Below are 8,903 nucleotides of genomic sequence, written 5' to 3' on the forward strand. Positions count from 1 at the left end.
GGCCTGTATTGCTATAAACTTCCCTTTTAGTACTGCTTTTGGTGTTTCCCAATTATTTCAGTATGTTCTATTTTCATTTTTATTTGTCTCTTTTGTATTTTTTTGGTTTTTCTTTTTCTTTCTTCATTGACTCCAAATTTTTTCAGCAACATGTTATTTAATCTCCATATATTTTTGATTTTTACCCAGGATTCTTTTTGTAGTTGATTTCTAGTTTTAAATCATTGTGGTCAAAAAGGTTCTTGATATGATTTTAATCTTCTCAGATTTGTTGAGACTTGTTTTATTTCCCAACATATGGTTTATCTTTGAGAATGTTCCATGTAGACTTGAAAAGAATATGTGTTCTGTTGCTTTCATATGTGGACTATAAAATAAAAAAAGTAACAAGTAAACTAACAAAACAAAACAACAAATTCATAGATACAGCCAAAAAAAATAGTGGTTACCAGAGAGAAGGGTGGGTAAGGGAGGACAAAAATTGATAAAAGGGGTCAAATATATAGTAGTAGATGGAAATTAGAACTTGTGGTGGTGATTACACAATAGAGAACACAGATATTGAGTTATAATGTTGTACATCTGAAATTTACATAATGTTATTAACCAATTTACCTCAATATAAAACAAATTTTAAAAAGAGAAAAAAATCAACTGACATTAACCTTTTTAGCCCTATGGTTATTATTCAATTCTTCCTTGAACTGTTAATTGAATGCCTTCTGGTAAAGGAGCCATCTTGTAACAATAGGAGACAAGAAGAAGAAAGTCTAAGGGATTTGGAGATATGCTGCTCATGGTTGTCCACCTACCTTATCCATCTTACAAGTTGGCTATCTCTGGCATCACATAACGAAATGCTTATCTGTTTAAATTAACATTAACTGAGGTTTCTGTTACTTGCAGTCAAGCTTATTCAATTTTTAGAGAAATAATCTCCGTCATATTTCCTATAATCTTTGCATGAATACTACCAGTTATAAGTCTCACTATTTGGTAAGTGATATGTTCTGTTTTAATGATCAAATATTTTAGAGAGTGGTTATTTTACTAAAATTAAGTAAAATTTGATTGTTTGAATTTTCATTCAAGATAGCACTATTTGAAAATAGCTTATTCTAATCTTTCCTTTTATTCATCTTTGCTTATGTGATATTGTTTTATAAAAACATTTAATATTGCTATTTGTATGGGAAGATGGCTGGCCAACCAGGTCCCCAACTCAGTGCTGTTGGTGTGTCTGGGTATAACATCTGTTGATTGTAGAAGCAGTTTCCAGAAAACTTGTAACATATCAAAATGTTTCTGAAACTTGGAAGATAGACAGTGTGGCGACATCACTTATGAAGTAGGAAACCCTCCTGATTATCAAGGACTGAACTGCATGAGGAGGCATGATATTCCCATGAATCACATTGCCTGGCAGGTTACCAAAGAAGGTTTTACCACATTTGTTTATATACTATGTATGGATGAAAATAATCTGAGAGATTTAACTAGAAAAAGTAATCGACTTAAAAACAGTAAAGCTAATTCTCTGAGGAACCTCCAGACTGATTTCCACAGTGGCTGTACCAATTTGCAATCCCACCAACAGTGTATGAAAGTTCTCTTTTCTCCAAGTTCTCACCATCACTTGTTAATTGATTAATTGATGATAGCCATTCTGAGAGGCATGAGGTGCTATGACATTGTGGTTTTAATTTACATTTCTCTGGTGATTAGTGACTTTGAACATCTTTTCATATGGCTATTGGCCATCTATTTGTATTTCCTCTTTGGAGAAAAGTCTTCTGCTGACTTTTTAATTGGATTTTTTTTTGTCGTTGAGTTGTACGAGTTCTTTATATATTTTTGGATATTAACCCCTTATCAGATGTATCATAAGCATGGCAGCACTATTTACAATAGCCAAGATATGGGAACAACCTAAATTCCCATCAACAGACAACTGAATAAAGAAGTTAAGGTTCATATATACATATTACTCAGCTATGAAAAAAAATGAATTCCTACCATTTGCAAGGACATGAATGAATCTAGAGGTTATTATGCTGAACAAAATAAGTCAGACAGAGAAAGATAAGTACCATATGATTTCATTTATATGTGGAATCTAAGGAACAAAAAGAATGAACTAATTGAAAACAGATTCACAAATATAGAGGACAATCTGGTGATGACTAGAGTGGAGAGGGGTTGGGGGCCTGGGAGAAAAGGGTGAAGGGTGAAAAAAATACATATTAGTAGTTGATAGAGGGTCATGGGGATCGGGAGCTCTGTATAAGAATTGTAGTCATTGGTAATGTAATGGCTGAGCCAGAGGGAAGATAAGGTAAACAGGGGGATCATTTTATAAACAGTATAAATGTCTAACCAATATACTGTATACTTAAAATTAACAATAAAAATAGAATAAAATAAATAAAATAAAATGGTAAAAAAAAAAAAAACCAACAAAGCTAGAATTGAACTACTTAGGAGCTATGGTCCAAAAAAACCACTTATCACGAAGATCCCTATTTTGGGAATAACTCCAACTTCAAGACTGTCTCTCAGTATTGTGTGAGGTGCTGCAGAGCCTTCTTGTAGAACATCTGCTAGCTTCATCCTCTCTTGCCACAGCTGTGCTAGTGCCCACGGCCCTGCATTTCTCAGTTCAGTGTCAAAGTATAGCAGCATTCCATCACTTAAGGCCTGTGCTGTCAGTTCAGTTCTTACTGTTTCTCATCTTAAAAAATAATTGTAGTTAGAAATCAGTCGTTGTGTTCAGCAAAAGAATAAATAAATATCTTTGATTAAGACAGTTAAAACAAAAGTTTAATATTTATATAATCAAATACATTAATCTTGTCCTTATGATTTAGTGCATAGATATCGTTCTTTATCCTGAGTTGCCTAAAACATGTTATTTCAATACCAAATATCTATATGTCATTTTAGATGTTTATCTCAATCGAAATTTGTTTTATGACTAATATGAGATAGGAATCTATATTTTTCCCTTCCAGCTGTCCATTCTTTCCTGTTTTCTTTTTAATTTTTATTTTTATTTTTTTTATTTTTTACCAAGTTGCCATATATTTCTTTGGAAAACAATTGTCAGTGTTCACTAAGGTGGAAAATAATAATATATGATGATTTATTATGAGACCGTCCCACCATCTTCAATTTCTTTTCTTTTTTTATAATTGAGCAATCTTGATTTGAACTTATACACATTTGTAAGAATTTAGAATTGATTTATCAAGATTCCCCCAAAAAGCTATTGGAATTTGTATTATAATTATCTCATTTTTATACTTTAATTAGGGGAAATTTAACATTTTCAATATTAAACCTTAATATTCACAAACATGAATATCTTTTCATTTATTCATATCTTCTTTGATGACTTTCAGTTATGTTTTATAATTTTCTCCCTAGAGCTCTTTTACTTAATTTAAATTTTAAACCATGATTTATTATAGTATTTATCTCATTAATTTTTCTATTTGATATAAAGTAAAAGTACTCATAAATATATGCAAAATATTAATGAATTATTATTTTAATAAAGTATTTAGTAGTCTTATATAGTGTTAATATAAACATAGGATTTGGATTTTCATCAAATTTAAAAATTATAGTTTTTCTCTGGAAATAGTAAAAAATGAGATGAAGAGACTATAGAGGGTGTTTATCTATAAATTATTATTTCTTTAAAAAGAGAGTGAATAATTTGAGGTAAATATAAAGCCTTTATTTTAACTTTTGAATAGTATATGTTGTATATTAATTGTATTCTTTTACTTACCTTTAATCTTTCATATAATTGAAAAAGAAATATAACAAGGCAGGATTTTAAAAGGGAAACATAATAAAATCAGATAAGTGAACAAACAATTGGAAATGAAACATACAAAGTGTATTAGCATTATTAATTTATCAAGAGGGGTATTCTCTAGTCACCAGAGGAAGAGCTGTTCAGGGTCAAGGACACAGTTCCTCAGTATTTTACCTAAACTCTTAAGCAGGTGCTGTACACTGCTAGGTGTCAGCAGATCGCCACTCAGCCTGAGACTACAAGGCCAGTTAACCATATTTCACATCCTCATAAATCTTACATAACTGATATTTTTACATCTACAATGACCTTTGCTTCTTCTTGACTACTTGCACAGAAATCTCTGAAACCCCTGTTCTTTATTAAAGAGAACCTCCTTTAATCTGAAACTTTTCACAGAAATTTCCCTTCCTGTCTTTGCCTGTGGCTAAAACCTTTTTTTGTTTTTCCCACGAAGCTTTTTTAAAGGGAAAAGGATATTCATTCTTCTAAATTTTTTGTATCTCTGGATAAGGAGACACTTTTGTTAGTATTCTCTCAGTGTTTCATTGTCACTTCCAGAGAAGTTTTCCTTCAGAGTAGCATAGAATTTAAGCTTTTGGAGTCTGAAGTCAGATTGCCCAGGCCTGAAGTTTGGCTTCTCCATTTCCTGGGTATTTGATCTTGGGCACTTAGTAATTTTTTTCTGTATCTCAATGACCTATTTGAAAGTCAGACATAAAAAACATTCTTAGACTTGCGAGAATTTTAAATGAGATAATATACATAAAGCGCATAGAAAGTGTTTTTTAAAACATAAACTGGTTACAATAATTCCTTTCACACACATTCATTACTATAATGTTTATTAGAAAAGCCCAATCTGTATCTTTTAATTCCCACCACTGGTTTCATATATGATCTCTGTAAGAGCATACAATCTAAAATATTCCAATTTTTTTTTTTTTGATATAAAAACCTGGTATTTCTCTTTAGTTTTCTCTGTAGAGAATTTTAGTCATTTACTTCACATATTCTCTTGTAATATGATTTCAGACTACTAATAAGTTTATGTACTCCATATCTGAAGGATGGTTTGATCTGATTCACATCTAAATATTTTTAAAAAGACAGATAAAAACTAATTCATTATGAGTAGGTGAACTAAGAAAAAAGCTATGAAATAACAGTAAAACTACATAACTACTAGTTTTTAAATGTATAGAATCAAGAAGAATCAAAACAAATACATAAAACATAATATGATGAAAAGTAAGTTCTCTTTTTTCTTATCCACAGATAAAAAGTTTATACATTACAATGCAGAGCTAGATGCATTGCACTGCAGGTGAACACTCCACGGCTCAAGTAAATTACTCCGCATTCTAATGAATAGGGGAAAATCTCATCCTGTGGGAGCTGAACAATTTTGTTGGGCTCCCCAGACCCCACTAAATCAGAATAAAGACCAAAAACTACGAAAATATAATTATGGCTCTAGAGATTATATCTACAAGTTTATTTTCTACTACAAGTTGTAAAAAACTTTAATAGAAGTTGAAAAATCTCTAAATTAAGATAAATAGCTTGGTGTAAAGCTTTCTAGATTGCTATCCTTGAGTGACATAATGAAGATAAGGTATGCATGCAAACCATTATAAAATTAAGAAATTTACATAACTCTCCTTAACAATTCAAACAAGAATTCCATGCTCTCAACAGTAATGAATTGGCAATAATTCTATGATAGCTCCCAAAACATAAAAAATTAACTTGGACCAACTTGATGTGTTATATTTGTTTCGTGAAAGTCCAAATTTTCAGTCTAAGACTGATATTCTAAGCTTCTTTGTCATCAACGACTTTAATAAAATGTATTCTATCCAACGTCACAATAGCTGCATTAATCTTCAAGTCTGATAATTTTAAAATAAAAATTAGTGTTTCTCAACATGTAGTCTATAGTTACCCAAGTCCAATACTATTCTAGGGGCATCACGAGGGTGAGATAATCTTCCTAATCATACTGAGATGTTATTTGCCCTTTTCATAGTTCAAAAACAATGGTACATAAAGCTTTAGGTACTTAAGTATGAGTAAAAGTAATGGCCCCTAACTGTTCTAGTAATCATTGAATTTTTCATAGCAACTAACAAAATAAGATAACATAAATCCAATTTCATTTAAAAATGTCTTTGATCAAGCAGTAAAAATATTTATTTTATTAAATGTTAATCATCTAGCAATTTTTTTCAATGTTCCATGTGATTAAATGAAAAATATGAATAGAGCCCTTTTATTCGGAACTGAATCACTATGTTTTTCTGAATGAAAAGCACTTGTGCCATTTGAGAAGGAAGAGGAGGGGAGGAGAAAGAGACTCTGTCAAACTTTTTTTTCTGAAACAAAGGTATCACATATGATCTACCAGAAGCTCCCATTTTACTTTTATTTCTTAAAGATTACCAACAGTAATTTTTTACTTGTCTCTATAAACATTTCAGTGAACTTGGATATAATATTTAAAGAAGTTTCTAATGTTCGTTTTCTTATTTTGTCCTAGTAAGACACCCATAATATCCTAATATGAGTTAGTATGATGTTATTTCAAGTCTTATTTAAGGAGCTACAGAGAGCACTAGGGTAAAGAGCTTCTAAGATGGTCCTCAATGGCCCCTGCTTCCTAGTATCCATGTTTTTGTGTAGTTCCTTCCTCTTGTGTGTGGGCTAGATTAGCTGTATTGAATAAAATGTAGAAAAAATGTTGGAATGTCACTTCCAATATTAGGTTATAAAAAGACTGTGGTTTCTTAGATACGCTCTTTCACATTTTCTCTTGGATTGCTACCCTGTAGAAAATCAGCTACCATACTCTATCACAAATCTGTAGACCATCCTATGTTGTATAAGATTAAATCCTGCCAACAACTACACAAGTAGACTTGGAGGCAGATCTTTCTCCCTTCAATGGATTTTTCAGATGAGACATAGCTACAAAGCCACAAATGATGGCTTGAGAACAACCTCATGATAGACCACGAGCCAATGGTTCTTGGCTAAGCCACATCGCTGACCCACAGAAACTGTATAATTTTTATAAGTTTTATCAGTAATTTAAAAACCAGTTAGAGAAAGATCATAGAAAATAAGGCAAAAATTCTAAATTTTCTGAGCTAATAATTACATTAAATTGTTGAAGTCTTAGAACCTATCTATAAGGTTATTAGTTAACAGGGTAATTGAGAGTAATAGTCCTTGAAGTACATATAAATGCTGCAGGTAATTATTTTATTACAGTTTTATACAATTACTAATTTTTCATTGGTTTTCAGTACTAATGGGTAGATCTGGGAACACTACATTGAATTAAATAATATTTATCATAAATATTGTTTTTGGAGAGACAGTAATCTGTTTTCCTTGGAGTTTTATTCTTTTACTAGTAACAAAACTGAATCTTGAGGAATAAATATTCACATTAGTGCTTTTTGGTTTGACTCATCATTTATAGCAACAAATAACAATACTGATATAATTTATCTCTTTTACTGTTCACTCAGTAATTTTCTGAGGTAGTTACTATGACCACTATTTAAAAAAGAGACATTGAGATCCACAGAGTCTTAATAACTCTTTTGGCATTATCTCAGCTAATAGGTAGTGAACTGTAGAACAAACAAATATGGCAGATTTCAAATTTCATTTAAGCAATAATAATTACAATCCATTATTTTAGTTTTAATGATATTTTGCCCCTTTTTAGATTGAATTGTCTATATTCTTATTGTTGATTTTTAATAGTTCTTTGTATATTTTTGATACAATCCTTTATTAGAGATCTATTTTGTAAAAAATTTCCTCATATGTCCAAATTATTATGTTTTTTTCACGGATAATATTTTGAGTGTTGTATGTACCTAAAAATTCTTGTGCCAAACTCAAGGTTCCTATGTTATCTTCTAGAAATTTTCTATTAAATCGAAGTAACAACAGAGTTCCTAATTTTCATATTTTATTTCACAAAACTAGAATTTTTTCTGATTTTAATGTTTATAGTTTTCTAATAAAATTCATTTTTCTTCTTTTTCTTATATTTAAATTATATAATTATTTTCTTTAACATAATAAACATAGCTATTTTAAATTTTTAAGAACCTAATTTATATTTACATACCTATGGATGTTTTTATTATATTTTTTCTTTTGCTTTCTGGTTTCCTTGGACTCTTATTTTGATGTTCTTAATGTTTTCTGATTGAATAATTAATATGTTGTTAAAAATATAGAAGGTCTAATTAATGATATCTTCTTTCAAAGGACGTTTGATGCATATAATGACTTTCTAAGACTCAGATTGAGATTTAATTTAAGCAGAGAGATAGATACCATGAAAATATTCAACAACTAAAAATGTTAAAATCTAATATGAAAATTTCTTGCATGGGCTTAACAACAAATTAAGCACTACAGAAAAAACAATCAGTTAACTTGAAAACAGACACTGCAAATTATCCAAATTGAAGCAAAAGAGAGAAATAAAAAACAAAGAATAAACAACAAGTTCTCAGTAACCTGTAGTATAATATTAACCAGTCTTAAATGTGCGCATTAGTTTTTCAGGAGGAAAGAAAGAGAGATTGGAAAATAAAAATATGTAAAGATATAATGTCCAAAAACTTTATAAGCTTGATGAAATTTTCAATTTACAGGTCCAAAGAACATCACAATTAGGCACATCAAAGTCTATTTCTTCAACTAAAGCTAAATCAAACATTTAAAACACAATCGGGAACAAAAAACACAGTACATATAATAGAACAATAATAAGAAAATCTCAGAGAATAATAATAAAGCTTTAAAAAGTGGGACTATACCTTTAAAGTACTAAAAGAAAAACAAATCTCTTGATGTAGAATTTTATATCCAATAAAAATATATTTAAAAATTGTTATTTTAGATAAACAAAAACTGAGTAAATTAGTAATTGGCAGACTTCAAATACAAGAAATGTTAAAGAATATCCATGCTCAAAGGAAGTTCTATAGCTGTAAACTTAAAATATAAAAAGTAATTAAGAATGCTAGAAATGGTAAATATT

General features: G+C 30.0%; 1 pseudogene; it reads left to right on the top strand.

Moving 5' to 3' along the window:
• Positions 1-1,189: 1,189 nt before the first annotated feature.
• Positions 1,190-2,592, top strand: LOC120598822 (low molecular weight phosphotyrosine protein phosphatase-like; annotated as a pseudogene).
• Positions 2,593-8,903: the final 6,311 nt, after the last annotated feature.

Source organism: Pteropus medius, unplaced genomic scaffold (assembly GCF_902729225.1).
Source record: "Pteropus medius unplaced genomic scaffold, Ma_sr-lr_union100, whole genome shotgun sequence".
Lineage (NCBI taxonomy): Eukaryota > Metazoa > Chordata > Mammalia > Chiroptera > Pteropodidae > Pteropus > Pteropus medius.